The sequence below is a fragment of the Leucoraja erinacea genome, chromosome 3 (genome assembly GCF_028641065.1).
Source record: "Leucoraja erinacea ecotype New England chromosome 3, Leri_hhj_1, whole genome shotgun sequence".
Taxonomy (NCBI): domain Eukaryota; kingdom Metazoa; phylum Chordata; class Chondrichthyes; order Rajiformes; family Rajidae; genus Leucoraja; species Leucoraja erinaceus.
Genome location: NC_073379.1, coordinates 87,331,733 through 87,348,633, shown reverse-complemented (window position 1 = coordinate 87,348,633; position 16,901 = coordinate 87,331,733). Strand labels below are relative to the sequence as shown.

The 16,901-nt window shown below is 41.5% G+C and overlaps 1 protein-coding gene across 9 annotated transcripts in view; it reads left to right on the top strand.

The window, feature by feature from the left end:
- prr16 (proline rich 16) overlaps positions 1–16,901 on the top strand; it is a 242,775-nt gene that overhangs the window by 134,636 nt on the left and 91,238 nt on the right. The window contains exon 3 of one of the 9 annotated variants that reach the window (XM_055633143.1): positions 5,596–5,729. The exons of 7 other annotated variants lie outside the window; for them this stretch is intronic. The gene's annotated coding sequence lies outside the window, so the exon portion shown is untranslated. Of the gene's footprint in view, positions 1–2,697; positions 2,816–5,595; positions 5,730–16,901 lie in introns of those variants that run through there. One more of the 9 variants, XM_055633144.1, reaches the window with a different exon arrangement.

Sequence of the window (16,901 nt, the reverse complement as noted above, 5' to 3'; positions counted from 1 at the left end):
AGATGTTAGCCTGACATTGGTGGTGGGGAAGATGCTGGAGTCAATTATAAAAGATGAAATAGCGGCACATTTGGATAGCAGTAACAGGATCGGTCCAAAACAGCATGGATTTACGAATGGGAAATCACGCTCGACTAATCTTCTGGAATTTTTTGAGGATGGAACTAGGAAAATGGACAAGGGACAAGTGGATGTAGTGTACCTGGACATTCAGAAAGCATTTGATAAGGTCCCACATATGATATTAGTGGGCAAAATTAGGGCACATTATATTGGGGTTAGAGTGCTGACATGGATAGAAAATTGGTTGGCAGACAGGAAACAAAGAGTAGGGATTAACGGGTCCCTTTCAGAATGGCAGGCAGTGACTAGTGGGGTGCCGCAAGGCTCGGTGCTGGGACCGCAACTATTTACAATGTACATCAATGATTTAGATGAAGGGATTCATAATAACATTAGCAAATTTGCAGATGACACAAAGCTAGGTGGCAGTGTGAACTGTGAAGAGGATGCTATGGGAATGCCGGGTGACTTGGACAGGTTGGGTGAGTGGGCAGATGCATGGCAGAAGCAGTTTAATGTGGATAAATGTGAGGTTATCTGCTTTGGTAGCAAAAACAGGAAGGCAGATTACCATCTAAATGGTGTCAAGTTGGGAAAAGGGGAAGTACTCCGGGATCTGGGGGTCCGTATTCATCAGTCAAGCAAAGTAAACATGCAGGTACAACAGGCAGTGAAGAAAGTGAATGGCATGTTGGCCTTTATAACAAGAGGAGTTGAGTATAGGAGCAAAGAGGTCTTTCTGCAGTTGTATAGTGCCCTAGTGAGACCACACCTGGAGAATTGTGTGCAGTTTTGGTCCCCTAATTTGAGGAAGGACATTTTTGCTATTGAGGGAGTGCAGCATAGGTTTACAAGGTTAATTCCCGGGATGGCGGGACTGTCATATGTTGAGAGAATGGAGCGGCTGGGCTTGTATACTCTGGAGTTTAGAAGGATGAGAGGGTATCTTATTGAAACATATAAGATTATTAAGGGTTTGGACATGCTAGAGGCAGGAAATATGTTCCCGGTGTTGGGGGAGTCCAGAACCAGGGGCCACAGTTTAAGAATAAGGAGTAAGCCATTTAGAACGGAGAAGAGGAAACACTTTTTCTCACAGAGAGTGGTGAGTGTGGAATTATCTGCCTCAGAGGGCGGTGGAGGCCAGTTCTCTGGATACTTCCAAGAGAGAGATAGATGGGGCTCTTAATGATAGCGGAGTCAGGGGATATGGGGAGAAGGCAGGAACGGGGTACTGATTGGGGATGATCAGCCATGATCACAGTGACTAGCGGTGCTGTCTCAAAGGGCTGAATGGCCTACTCCTGCACTTATTGTCTATTGACTGGGCAGGTATAAAGGAAAATGGGCAGATGGAGGAGTGGTAAGGGTGGAGTTAGGAGATAGAGCTAGGTGGATAATAGGTGGAGAGAGACAATGATAAAAATAGATCAGAAGGAGCCATGTGGGGCCACTCTGTCAGTGGGAAAAAAAAGGTGACAACAGACAGGTTGGTACTGGAATGGTAGTCCACTTGTGTATAATGCTACATAGCATTATAGTTATGTTCCAGTGTGTATGGTAAGATCAAAGGAAATCTTCGTAATAAATTTAATTAAAGAGATTCGATAGGTTCTAGGGAAATTTTGGAACTATGGCCCCAGTACAATTTGTGGAACTGGGGCTCCAATGAGTTTCAAGGGCGTGTAGGAACCAGTACTCCAGTGAATTAGAAAGGAACATGGGAACTGAGCCTCTCGTGAGTTTCAAGAAAGTGTGGGAAACATCGGCTGCTGAGCCAGGAGCCAAACCATCACAATTTCTGAAAACTGAAAAAACAGATTATCAGACATTTTACTTAGTTAAATTTTCAGTGATGTGGATAAAGAATAAATGACAATTGCTTCATTGAATGATAAAAGGAGATACTGCCTGGCACCAATCACACTTGGTCAAGTGCCACCAGGCTACCAGTTACTCTATTGATTTGAGTTATTTTGCCCATGCCAATACAGTCCGAAGTGAGTGTGAAGTGAATGGTGCAGGTGTAACTTGGATGTTAGTGATTAGGTTATAGATAACTAGGTGCTGTTTGATAACACTGTCAAGATACCTTCTATCTCTTTGCTTATTGTCTTTTCGTTGACTGGTTAGCACGCGACCAAAGCTTTTCAGTGTGCCTTGTAAACTAAACTGAATTGAACTAATGATTGGGAGTAGGCTGATGAGGCAGTATTGGCCATATTGGATTTATCTTGTTTTCAGTGGAAAGGACATAGTTGGGAAATTTGCATTTCAGTTTTATAGCTGCACTGAAACGATTGGCTAGAATCGTGATTAGTTCTGGAGCATAATGATTTAGTAACTGAAACATGTTATAGGTTCCCTTGAAATTTGCTGTGTCCAGGGGTGTTAGCTGTTACTTTCATTTATTTGTTCTCTAACACCACATGCACTTGCTTTTTGACATGAGCTTACCATGGTATATAGCTTCAAGAAATGCCTAATATAAAACTAAGCATATATCTATTATCTAACTTTTGTTGCCTTTTTGTGCTATCTCTTCAAATAACTCAAACAGATTGCTTGAGACTGACTCGGTCTTTCAGAATTTATTCTATTTATTCTTCTGTTCATATATTTTTTGTTGTTTAGGTTGATTTGTCTGAAGTTCTCAGGTCTTGCTGCAACTCCATTCTTATTGATAACAATAATTGACTACCAGTTCCAAGACACTCTACCCACTCCTGTCGTTGAAGTCAAGTCTTCTTTACTTGAAATGGCCAATTATGAATGATCCTCTGGGATGATCCTTTAAATCTATCTGTTCAATTAAAGTCCGTTTAGAATCCTGAAAAATCTGCAATTTTGAGATTTCAAATTTCTCTCAATATCTGGGACACTTTTAAGTTTACTTGCAGCATTTACAGGTGGCAATGCCCTGAACTCAGCTTTCTGTTATCAAAGGCAGTCAAGACATTTAATGGCAAGCGTGTCTGTGTGAATCATAGAAGGTCTTGTTATTACTGTGACTATAGATCTTAAGGTAATTGCTTGCTCACGGATGCCTCTACCTTAAACTTATACAAACTTCATACAAACTTAAAGCACATGGCATTGGGGGTTCAGTATTGATGTGGATAGAGAACTGGCTGGCAAACAGGAAGCAAAGAGTAGGAGTAAACGGGTCCTTTTCACAATGGCAGGCAGTAACTAGTGGGGTACCGCAAGGCTCAGTACTGGGACCCCAGCTATTTACAATATATATTAATGATCTGGATGAGGGAATTGAAGGCAATATCTCCAAGTTTGCGGATGACACTAAGCTGGGGGGCAGTGTTAGGTGTGAGAAGGATGCTAGGAGACTGCAAGGTGACTTGGATAGGCTGGGTGAGTGGGCAAGTGTTTGGCAGATGCAGTTTAATGTGGATAAATGTGAGGTTATCCATTTTGGTGGCAAAAACGGGAAAGCAGATTATTATCTAAACGGTGGCCGATTGGGAAAGGGGGAGATGCAGCGAGACCTGGGTGTCATGGTGCACCAGTCATTGAGGGTAGGCATGCAGGTGCAGCAGGCAGTAAAGAAAGCAAATGGCATGTTGGCTTTCATAGCAAGAGGATTTGAGTATAGGAGCAGGGAGGTTCTACTGCAGTTGTATAGGGTCTTGGTGAGACCACACTTGGAGTATTGCGTGCAGTTTTGGTCTCCAAATCTGAGGAAGGACATTATTGCCATAGAGGGAGTGCAGAGAAGGTTCACCAGACTGATTCCTGGGATGTCAGGACTGTCTTATGAAGAAAGACTGGATAGACTTGGTTTATACTCTCTAGAATTTAGGAGATTGAGAGGGGATCTTATAGAAACTTACAAAATTCTTAAGGGGTTGGACAGGCTAGATGCAGGAAGATTGTTGTTCCGATGTTGGGGAAGTCCAGGACAAGGGGTCACAGCTTAAGGATAAGGGGGAAATCCTTTAAAACCGAGATGAGGAGAACTTTTTTCACACAGAGAGTGGTGAATCTCTGGAACTCTCTGCCACAGAGGGTAGTTGAGGCCAGTTCGTTGGCTATATTTAAGAGGGAGTTAGATGTGGCCCTTGTGTCCAAGGGGATCAGAGGGTATGGAGAGAAGGCAGGTACGGGATACTGAGTTGGATGATCAGCCATGATCATATTAAATGGCGGTGCAGGCTCGAAGGGCCGAATGGCCTACTCCTGCACCTAATTTCTATGTTTCTATGTTTACCTAACATGTGCCTCCTTTTTTCCTGATCAGATGCTCAATATATCTGTCAACTCAGTTGCCCTAAAATTTGCATGCTTGATATTTCATTCTAACAGGAGCATACTCTTCCTATGTCTGTTTTAAAAGCTTCCTACTTGCCAGACATCCTTTTCCCTGCAGACAGCCTACCCTAAACAATTTTTGAGTTGTTATTCGATGTCATCAAAATTAGCCTACCCCAATTTAGGAAATTTGCTTGAAAGAGAATGTTACCCTTTTCCATGACTATCTTGAAGGTACTAATTATGCTCAGTGGTCCCAGATGTCCCCGACTGACACTTCAATTACAGGTCCAGCCGCATTTCCTAAGTGGAAGGTTTTCACATAACTGCTCAGTAAAACAAAACATGGAATCCGAGGCAAAGTGTATCCAATTTTCTGGAAGCATCCATTAATTTGTCAGCAGATGTACTTGAGAGGGGAAGATTGTTTATGGTGGAATTTCATAATGCTCATCATGTGAGTGGGATTTTTGTTATACTGATTGTATTGCGAAGGGTGATTATAGGGTGATGGGTTGTATATATGACTAAGATACTGTATAGTATATGAGGGTTTTTTCTTTTCTTTTTCTTTTTTTCTTTTTTGTATGGCTTTGTAAATATTTGATTAGTGTTCAAATGTAAATACTTTGGTGTACATATAGTGGCTGGTGTACATATGGAGTACATATAGCTACTAAATTTGTATAAGATAATTACAAGCAGTTGAATAAGGGAATTAATAAGCTTTGGCTTCTTCCTGCTCCTTTTCGGACACATATGATTTCATTTATTTATATATATATTGTTTATGACACTTTATAAATGTTTTTGTTTTGTTTTTTGTATGCTGTTTCACACTTGCTTTTTAATCTTTTATTCTGTTTGAAATAAATAATAAAATAAATTAAAAAAATTAAAAAAATTTAGTTCACTGTTTTTTTTATATTTAATGTTAAAGATTCAGGGTTTAAAATAAATCTTTCTGCAGACTCTTGAATGTAACAGAATCAGTAGATAAGTTGGTTAAGAAGTAGGAAAGCTACATTATATAACATATATATGGTCAGCCACGGCAAGTGTAGTGCAATTAGTTGTGATTATTACGTTTTACCAATTTTGTTACAAAATGTTTTTAAATGGTGAAAACTATTTTGGGCAGAGGCATACCATCTATCTGAAGAAGGGTCATTTTTTTTTAAATTTGTATTTTTATTTGAAACAGTGTACAGTAGTGTAAACTGCGGCATATGACAAAATACATTTTGTGTACAACTTCTATTTTAGATTTAACAAGAAAGAGGTAAAACAAAAGAGAAAGAGCAAGAAAAGGAAAGAGTGAAGGAAGTAGTGATATGTAAACCCTTAGACTACCAGATGGGCAGTCCAGGGTGAACAAGTGATAGCCTATAGAAAAATGAAGACAAAACCCCATAAAATAAGAAAGAAAGAAAGAAGAAAAAAGAGAAGAGAAAGATGAAGAAGGGTCTTGACACAAAACATCATCCATTCCTTCTCTGCCCATCCTGCTGAGTCACTCCAGCTTTTTGTGTCTATCACAGGTTATCTTTAATTTGCTTTGTTCTACAGTATGACAGAGTAATACAGTATGAATATGTGTGGACCTTAATTAAGCTTCTGCTCTGTTGCAACCCTCAAAGTAATTAAAAATCTGGAGAGTGAAAAACCAGGAGAGTGGAACACAAAGTGCTTGAGTAACTTAGCGGGTCAGACAGATTCTCCATAGGACATGGTAGGCGATGTTTTGGGTTGTAACCCTTCCTTAGAAATCTGAAAATTAGCTCATCCCTAGGGCACAGAAACATAGAAGCATAGAAATTAGGTGCAGGAGTAGGCCATTCGGCCCTTCGAGCCTGCACCGCCATTCAATTTGATCATGGCTGATCATCCAACTCAGTATCCCGTACCTGCCTTCTCTCCATACCTCCTGATCCCTTTAGCCACAAGGGCCACATCTAACTCCCTCTTAAATATAGCCAATGAACTGGCCTCAACTACCCTCTGTGGCAGAGAGTTCCAGAGATTCACCATTCTCTGTGTGAAAAAAGTTCTTCTCATCTCGGTTTTAAAGGATTTCCCCCTTATCCTTAAGCTGTGACCCCTTGTCCTAGACATCCCTAACATCAGGAACAATCTTCCTGCATCTAGCCTGTCCAACCCCTTAAGAATTTTGTAAGTTTCTAGAAGATCCCCTCTCAATATCCTAAATTCTAGAGAGTATAAACCAAGTCTATCCAGTCGTTCTTCATAAGACAGTCCTGACATCCCAGGAATCAGTCTGGTGAACCGTCTCTGCACTCCCTCTATGGCAATAATGTCCTTCCTCAGATTTGGAGACCAAAACTGTACGCAATACTCCAGGTGTGGTCTCACCAAGACCCTGTACAACTGCAGTAGAACCTCCCTGCTCCTATACTCAAATCCTTTTGCAATGAAAGCTAACATACCATTCGCTTTCTTTACAGCCTGCTGCACCTGCATGCCTACCTTCAATGACTGGTGTACCATGACACCCAGGTCTTGCTGCATCTCCCCCTTTCCCAATCGGCCACCATTTAGATAATAGTCTGCTTTCCCGTTTTTGCCACCAAAATGGATAACCTCACATTTATCCACATTATACTGCATCTGCCAAACATTTGCCCACTCACCCAGCCTATCCAAGTCACCTTGCAGTTTCCTAGCATCCTCCTCACACGTAACACTGCCCCCCAGCTTAGTGTCATCCGCAAACTTGGAGATATTGCTTTCAATTCCCTCATCCAGATCATTAATATATATTGTAAATAGCTGGGGTCCCAGCACTGAGCCTTGCGGTACCCCACTAGTCACTGCCTGCCATTGTGAAAAGGACCCGTTTACTCCTACTCTTTGCTTCCTGTTTGCCAGCCAGTTCTCTATCCACATCAATACTGAACCCCCAATGCCTTGTGCTTTAAGTTTGTATACTAATCTCTTATGTGGGACCTTGTCGAAAGCCTTCTGGAAGTCCAGATACACCACATCCACTGGTTCTCCCCTATCCACGCTACTAGTTACATCCTCGAAAAATTCTATAAGATTCGTCAGACATGATTTACCTTTTGTAAATCCATGCTGACTTTGTCCAATGATTTCACCACTTTCCAAATGTGCTGCTATCCCATCTTTAATAACTGACTCTCGCAGTTTCCCTACTACCGATGTTAGACTAACTCATCTGTAATTCCCCATTTTCTCTCTCCCTCCCTTCTTAAAAAGTGGGGTTACGTTTGCTACCTGCCAATCTTCAGGAACTACTCCAGAATCTAAAGTGTTTTGAAAGATTATTACTAATGCATCCACTATTTCTGGAGCCACTTCCTTAAGTACTCTGGGATGCAGCCTATCTGGCCCTGGGGATTTATCGGCCTTTAATCCATTCAATTTACCCAACACCATTTCCCGGCTAACCTGGATTTCACTCAATTCCTCCAAATCCTTTGACCCGCGGTCCCCTGCTATTTCCGGCAAATTATTTATGTCTTCCTTAGTGAAGACGGAACCAAAGTAGTTATTTAATTGGTCTGCCATATCCTTGTTCCCCATGATCAACTCACCTGTCTCTGACTGCAAGGGACCTACATTTGTTTTAACTAATCTCTTTCTTTTCACATATCTATAAAAACTTTTGCAGTCAGTTTTTATGTTCCCTGCCAGTTGTCTTTCATAATCTATTTTCCCTTTCCTAATTAAGCCCTTTGTCCTCCTCTGCTGGTCTTTGAATTTCTCCCAGTCCTCCGGTATGGTGCTTTTGCTGGCTAATTTGTACGCATCATCCTTCGCTTTGATACTATCCCTGATTTCCCTTGTTATCCATGGATGTACTACCTTCCCTGATTTATTCTTTTGTCAAACTGGTATGAACAATTTTTGTAGTTCATCCATGCAGCCTTTAAATGTCTTCCATTGCATATCCACCGTCAACCCTTTTAGAATTCATTGCCAGTCAATCTTGGCCAATTCACGTCTCATACCCTCAAAGTTACCTTTCTTTAAGTTCAGGACCATTGTTTCTGAATTACCAATGTCACTCTCCATCCTAATGAAGAACTCAACCATATTATGGTCACTCTTGCCCAAGGGGGCACGTACAACAAGATTGCTAACTAACCCTTCCTCATTACTCAATACCCAGTCTAAAATATCCTGCTCTCTCATTGGTTCCTCTACATGTTGATTTAGATTACTATCCCGCATACATTCCAAGAAATCCTCTTCCTCAGCACCCCTGCCAATTTGATTCACCCAATCTATATGTAGATTGAAGTCACCCATTATAACTGTTTTGCCTTTGTCGCACGCATTTCTAATTTCCTGTTTGATACCATCTCCAACTTCACTACTACTGTTAGGTGGCCTGTACACAACACCCACCAGCGTTTTCTGCCCCTTAGTGTTTCGCAGCTCTACCCATACCAATTCCACATTCTCCAAACTAATGTCCTTCCTTTCCATTGCATTAATCCCCTCTCTAATCAGTAACGCTACCTCACCTCCTTTTCCTTTCTGTCTATCCCTCCTGAATATTGAATATCCCTGGATGTTCAGCTCCCAGCCTTGGTCACCCTGGAGCCATGTCTCCGTGATCCCAACTACGCAAGCTGCCTCATGATCTTGCTTGCATGTTGCCCCCAATTGGTGGACAGCATGGTGGTGCAGTGTTAGAGTTTCGTCAGAGAGCCAGGTTTCGATCCTGACTACGGGTGCTGTCTGTACGGAGTTTGCACGTTCTCCCTGTGATCGCGTAAGTTTTCTCCTGGAGCTCCGGTTTCCTCCCACGTTCCAAAGGCGTCCAGGTTTGTAGATTAATCGGCTTCGGTGAAAATTGTAAATTGTCCCCAGTGTGTAGGATTGTGTTGGTGAACTGGGTAATATTGGCTCCAGTGCCATGTTTATTTTAGACAATAGACAATAGGTGTAGGAGTAGGCCATTCGGCCCTTCGAGCCAGCACCACCATTCAATGTGATCATGGCTGATCATCCCCAATCAGTACCCCGTTCCTGCCTTCTCCCCATATCCCCTGACTCCGCTATTTCTAAGAGCCCTATCTAGCTCTCTCTTGAAAGCATCCAGAGAACCTGCCTCCACCACCCTCTGAGGCAGAGAACTCCACACTCATCACTCTCTGTGAGAAAAACTGTTTTCTCGTCTCCATTCTAAATGGCTTACACCTTATTCTTAAACTGGGGCCCCTGGTTCTGGACTCCCCCAACATCGGGAACATGTTTCCTGCCTCTAGCGCGTCCAAGCCCTTAACAATTTTGCTCCAAAAAGTAATCCTAAACTAATTTAGTGGCTCATTTTTCTGGGGGTACAAGATCTGTCCATTACCTCTGATGAGTTGAAGTGAGAGGATACCAAAGGCCACTTTTTGAATAGTTTAGAGATGCAGCATGGAAACAGGCCTGTTGGCCTACCGAGACCACACTGACCTGTGCACATGTTCTATGTTAGAATGCATTTGCATCCTGCACACTAGGGGGAATTTACAGAAGCCAATTAACCTACAAAACTGCACATCTTTGCAATGTGGGTGGAAATCAGACCACACAGAGAAAACCCATGCAGTCACGGGAAAATTTTATAAACTGCCACAGATAGCACCCGTAGTCAAAATCAAACCTGAGTCTCTGACACTGTGGGGCAACAACTCTACTGTTGTGCCACTGTTCAACTTTTGGATTAAATGCACTTTAGGTTACCAGCTGAATTGTTCAGTTCAGTATATAGACAGATTGAATCCAGAAAAGACAATAGACAATAGATGCAGGAGTAGGCCATAACGGCCCTTCGAGCCAGCACCGCCATTCAATGTGATCATGGCTGATCAGAGAAACAAAATCCTTTCCTCCAAACCAATCCCTCTCCTGCTACTTTCTTCCATCTGGCTTCACAATCCATAACTCTTCAAACCTCTCACACTTTCTGCTCTGACCTCTGGTCTTTGTTCCAATCATCTGCCTTTCAACTCCCCCCCCCCCCCCCCCCCCCCCATCCCCTCCCCCCCCATGCTCACCTATTACCCACCACACTTTGTCCTGCCTCATCACTTTTCTTCTCCCCCCCCCCCCCCCCCCCCCATACTGTCAGTCTGAAGAAGGGTCCTTCCCAAAATGTTACACATCCATATTCTCCAAAGATGCCGCCTGACCTGCAGAATTAATCCAGCAATGATTCTTTTGTGTACAAATATCTATTAAGGTAGTGGCAATCCACCACCCCTAAGATAGCATTTTCCTTAGCAGCTAACATATGTGCAGCACTATCCAGATCCCACCAATGGACATTAATGGCTAGGACTGTGGTGAATACTGAAAACTCTGCCTACATTATACATCACTGACTCCAGGTTCATTGGAACATTTCCCAGCAGGACGACTTCTCTGGATCTACATAATCCACCCTCCCCTCCTCCCTCTCCCCTCCTTCCCCTCCCCCAGGAAGGAACAAAGAGGTCAGGCTACAGTTAACATTCTCTCAATTCTCACTTTTCCAAAGTACATTATTGTCACCCTGGTAGAAACTGACAATCTGAAACATACCTGGGGGCTTGGAGGCAATCCACTAGAATTTCAATGTCTTCGAGTGAGATGTTAAGATCATTAAATGATCTGTAAATGCTACAAGCCAACAACTTCACTCCCAGCTTCACACTGTGTTTAAATCACCACAGCATCACTGTTCACCAATCATGTTATGAACTGTATGTTTATCGCTTTATTTGTGGTAATGGAATACGCAAGTATGTTTCTGTATAGAAGGTCATTTATGGGTTCGATTTTTAATAGTCCAAAACATAATATGTGGGTCTTTCAATATAAAAATCCCGTAAAGTCAGAAGATGTAAGAGGATGTTTCCATTAGTGGAAGCGTCTAGGACTAGAGGTCACAGCCTCAGAATTAAAGGATGTTCTTTTAGGAAGGAGGAGGAGAAATTTCTTTAGCCAGAGGGTGGTGAATCTGTGGAATTCTTTGCCACAGGAGGCTGTGGAGGCCAAGTCAGTGGATATATTTAAGGCAGAGATGGATAGATTCTTGATTAGTACGGGTGTTCGAGGTTATGGGGAGAAAGCAGGAGAATGGAGTTAAGAGGGAGAGATAGATCAGCCATGATTGAATGGCAGAGTAGACTTGATAGGCCGAATGGCCTAATTCTACACTTATCACATGACCTTATGACCTTGAAAGCAACAGCAGAGGTGTAAATCAGGCTATTGACCTGTTGTCAGTTGTTTTACACCACTGTATATATCCATCCATGTCAATTTATTCCTTTAGGAATTCTATTGTTTTTCTTTTTGTTTCTTTATTTTATTCCCTATTGCACAATCTTCTAAATACTTTTGCTTATATGGCCTGCTCTTGTTTTAACAAAGTCATATGCTAAAATATCAACTTTAAATAGGGCAGCACAGTGATGCAGCAGCAGAGCTGCTGCCTCATGGTATCAGAGACCTGGGTTCGATCCTGACTATGGGTGCTATGTGTGCGGAACTATACATTCTCCCTGTGACCATGTGGGTTTTCTCCAGGCGCTCCAGTTTCCTCCCACATTCCAAAGATGTGCATGTTTGTTGGTTAATTAGCTGCTGTAAATTGTGGGTTATAGCCACAGCTTATGTGACCCACGCAATGGAAAGCTAGATCAACAGTAGCCTATTGGCCAAGATAGACTGGTAATTGATTCTTAAAGGGTTGACGGTGGATATGCAACGGAAGGCATTTAAAGACTGCGTGGATGAACTACAACAATTGTTCATCCCAATTTGGCAAAATAATAAATCAGGGAAGGTAGTGCATCCGTGGATAGCAAGGGAAATCTGGGATAGTATCAAAAGAAAAGATGAAGCATACAAATTAGCCAGAAAATGCAGCCTACCAGAGGACTGGGAGAAATTCAGAGTCCAGCAGAGGAGGACAAAGGGCTTAATTAGGAAAGGGAAAATAGTTTATGAAAGAAAACTGGCAGGGAACATAAAAACTGACTGCAAAAGTTTTTATAGATATGTGAAGAGAAAAAGATTAGTTAAAACAAATGTAGATCTCTTGCAGTCAGAAACAGGTGAATTGATCATGGGGAACAAAGACATGGCAGACCAATTGAATAACTACTTTGGATCTGTCTTCACTAAGGAAGACACAAATACTATGCCGGAAATAGCAGGGGACCAGGGGTCAAATGAGATGGAGGAGCTGAGTGAAATCCAGGTTAGCCGGGAAGTGGGGTTAGGTAAATTGATTGGATTAAAGGCCCATAAATCCCCAGGGCCAGATAGGCTGCATCCCAGAGTACTTAAGGAAGTAGCCGCAGAAATAGTGGATGCAATAGTGATAATTTTTCAAAACTCTTTAGATTCTGGAGTAGTTCCAGAGGATTGGAGGGTAGCTAATGTAACCCCACTTTTAAAAAAAGGAGGGAGAGAGAAAACGGGGAATTACAGACCAGTTAGTCTAACATCGGTAGTGGGGAAACTGCTAGAGTCAGTTATTAAAGACGGGATAGCAGCACATTTGGAAAGTGGTGAAATCATTGGACAAAGTCAGCATGGATTTATGAAAGGTAAATCATGTCTGACAAAACTTATAGAATTTTTTGAGGATGTAACTAGTAGAATGGATAAGGGAGAACCAGTGGATGTGTTATATCTGGACTTTCAGAAGGCTTTCGACAAGGTCCCACATAAGAGATTAGTATACAAACTTAAAGCACACGGTATTGGGGTTCAGTATTGATGTGGATAGAGAACTGGCTGGCAGACAGGAAGCAAAGAGTAGGAGTAAACAGGTCCTTTTCACAATGGCAGGCAGTGACTAGTGGAGTACCGCAAGGCTCAGTGCTGGGACCCCAGCTATTTACAATATATATTAATAATTTGGACGAGGGAATTCAATGCAACATCTCCAAGTTTGCGGATGACACAAAGCTGGGGGGCAGTGTTAGCTGCGTGGAGGATGCTAGGAGGCTGCAAGGTGACTTGGATAGGCTGGGTGAGTGGGAAAATGCATTGCAGATGCAGTATAATGTGGATAAATGTGAGGTTATCCACTTTGGTGGTAAAAACAGGAAGGTAGACTATTATCTGAATGGTGGCAGATTAGGAAAAGGGGAGATGCAACGAGACCTGGGTGTCATGGTACACCAGTCATTGAAAGTAGGCATGCAGATGCAGCAGGCTGTGAAGAAAGCAAATGGTATGTTAGCATTCATAGGAAAAGGATTTGAGTATAGGAGCAGGGAGGTTCTTCTGCAGTTGTACAGGGTCTTGGTGAGACCACACCTGGAGTATTGCATACAGTTTTGGTCTCCTAATCTGAGGAAGGACATTCTTACCATAGAGGGAGTACAGAGAAGGTTCACCAGACTGATTCCTGGGAAGTCAGGACTTTCATATGAAGAAAGACTGGATAGAGTCGGCTTGTACTCGCTAGAATTTAGAAGATTGAGGGGTGATCTTATAGAAACTTACAAAATTCTTAAGGGGTTGGACAGGCTAGATGCAGGAAGATTGTTCCCGATGTTGGGGAAGTCCAGAATAAGGGGTCACAGTTTAAGGATAAGGGGGAAATCTTTTAGGACTGAGATGAAAAAAACATTTTTCACACAGAGAGTGGTGAATCTCTGAAATTATCTGCCACAGAAGGTAGTTGAGGCCAGTTCATTGGCTATATTTAAGACGGTTAGATGTGGCAATCATGTGGCAACCTTTATTGCTCAAGGCAAGCAACAGGGTGCAAATGAAAAGACGAGAAGGAAGCATCGCACAGGAAATTTAAAACTGAGTTAATGATCAGCCATGATCCCTGTTGAATGATGGAACAGGCAGGCTCGAAGGGCCGAATGGGTACCTACTCCTGCACCTATTTGGTGCAGGCTCGAAGGATTGTGTTATTTTCTAGGATTATGTTTCTATGTTTCGATTTACCCCTTAATTAACCTATTAGACCAATGTTTCGGAGCAAGTGATTTCCTACTTTGGCCTTACTATTTGAAGCTCTGAGTTTGGTATGTTTGGTACACCATTTCAAAATGGAGACGAAAAACACCAAAATAATTGACAACTTGCCACCAGTTTGCAAATAGACTATAGATTCAACAAATTCATTGTTGTCAGCGCTGTAGGGAACATTTAACTCCAAGGGAATTCTCTTGTCTTATGTCACTCTTCCTCCACTGAAATGTTCACCACCCCCGAAGAGACATGAATAATTTAAAATCTCCCATGGAGAGAAAAACACAATCATTAATGATATATTATTTCAGGAATATGAGCCCTTTGCATTTTTACCATTACTAAATGTTCTGTGAACATCAAAATACGATTCAATTTTCACATTAAAATTTTGTTTTGTTAACTAGGTATAGCTTAAGAAGTCACTAAAGAGGTTCATTCATCTGATGGTTGAGTTCACCTTTGATGCTCAATGGATTGGCTTGACTTCCATGTGCAATAAAGCAATTAGTATTTGCACATTAAAAAATAATTGAGCATGGATCAAATAAATCTCTGTGGACTTAATCTTATCAAACAGTATAGCAGCAAAACTAGTCTGAAGTAGGGTTCTGACCTAAAACGTCACCCATCCTTTTTCTCCAGAGATGCTGCCTGATCTGTTGAGTTACTCCAGCACTTTGTGTCTAACTTCGGTATATACCAGCATCTGCAGTTCCACTCTACGCAGTATAGAATGCCAACCCAATAACACTGCAGGTACAGAAACTGTGCCTGGAAGGTCATCCATATTGTGAATGCAAATAACATTATTAAATTATTTTTTTTATTGGTAGAGACGCATCACATCATATCTATATTTTTTTCATTGTTTTTGGCTTTAAATATTTTGGCTCTTTTTGTCCGGTCAAAGTTGTAACTAGCTGGTTGCCTATCCATCAGAAGTGCTAGTATCAGGAGTTTGCTTTGGTTGACTAAGGGAAAGGAGATAAGTCGACTCCAATAAATGAAAATAAAAAGAAACTGACGTTGAAAATATGAAATAAAAACAGAAGCTGTTGAAAAAGTTAACCAGTCATGCAGCGTCAGTGGAGAGAGAAACAGAGTTAACATTTCAGGTCAACGAGTCTTCATCAAAACTGCTTCAATGGTCAGTCATTGTTTTTGTTTAAAAATTGCAACAGGTCCCTCTTGTCAAAATGTTAAATAACAGATTTAAAAAAAAAATACCAGGCTATTGCGTCATCAGAACATCTAATATAGAGTCTAAATTGTTGCTTGTAAATTCAGAGTCTGAAATGTGTCTGATGTAAGAAAAGAAAACTTAAATTACTAGAAACAGAATTAGTCATCAGTAGAACATTTTCCTGGATATTGGATTGCATGTTGACCCACTCCTTATGTGCCAAGTGATTCACTATCATTGTAAAGTATCGACAAATCTGGGATATTGTGCACTTAGCACAAAGTCAATTTCAGTTTCTGCGTATAATGCTTGGAGAATGCTGAATACAGTGCTGTACCTGCCATGGAATCTAAAACTGGGAACATTTATTTAAAAAAATCCTGCCCATTTTTCCACCCCGTCCACTGCAACTGCATCACCAACTTCAATTTATGAGCAATACCATCAATATGCTCTCTTCCTAATGCTGATCCTCTAATCACTCATCCCTGCCAATAGAGACCTGCAGTTGCTATTCATACCTATTGGGATTCTGATCAAACCCTTCATCCTATCCTAATCCTTACTCTAACATTGCAATCCTCAAACCTTCCCTATCTCTGGATCCCTCGCAACTAACAAGCCACCAGTACCCGATATTCCCTTGTATGACCCAGCTGATTCCAGGCATCCAATTTGTTTGTGTACATAGGCTTTCCTAGTACAAATGTTGTTAACTACCGCACAACAGCTTGGCCGGATTTCCTAATGGCAGGTCTGTGAAAAACTACTTTACAGTATACATTCATGGGAGCTGAATGTCAACTAAAATTATTGGAAAAAAAGCCATGAAAAGAAAAAAATATCGTAAAAGGTGGAACTTTGCTGCATAAAATCTATAAAACAGAAAATAAAAGTGACCAATAAAACTTAATAACAAAAACACAGTTTAAAAACATTTTACATTATAAATATTTACATATATATAGTTTTTTTCTTTTCACAATATGCAAATTGTAAATTTTCAGAAGTAAAGGAAAGATTACTGCAGCCACACTGATCCAAAGAAAACATCTAGAATTTAAGATACCTTTCTGAAAGTATCAAAGCTTTCATAGAGACATATAGCGCATGACCAGACCCATTGGCCCAACTCGTCCATGCCCACCAAGATTCCCCATCTAAGCTAGTCCCATTTGCATGCGTTTGACCCATATTTCCTCTAACGCTTTTCCCATCCTGTTCAAATGTCCTTTAAATGCTGTTATAGTGCCAGCGTCAATTACCACCTCTGGCAGCTCGTTCCATATTACCAATCACCCTCTAGGTGAAAAGGTTGCTCCTCAGGTTTGTATTAAATCTTTCCCTTTTCATCTTAAACATCTGTCATCTGATTCTTGATTCCCCTACCCTGGGTAAAAGACCCTATGGACCT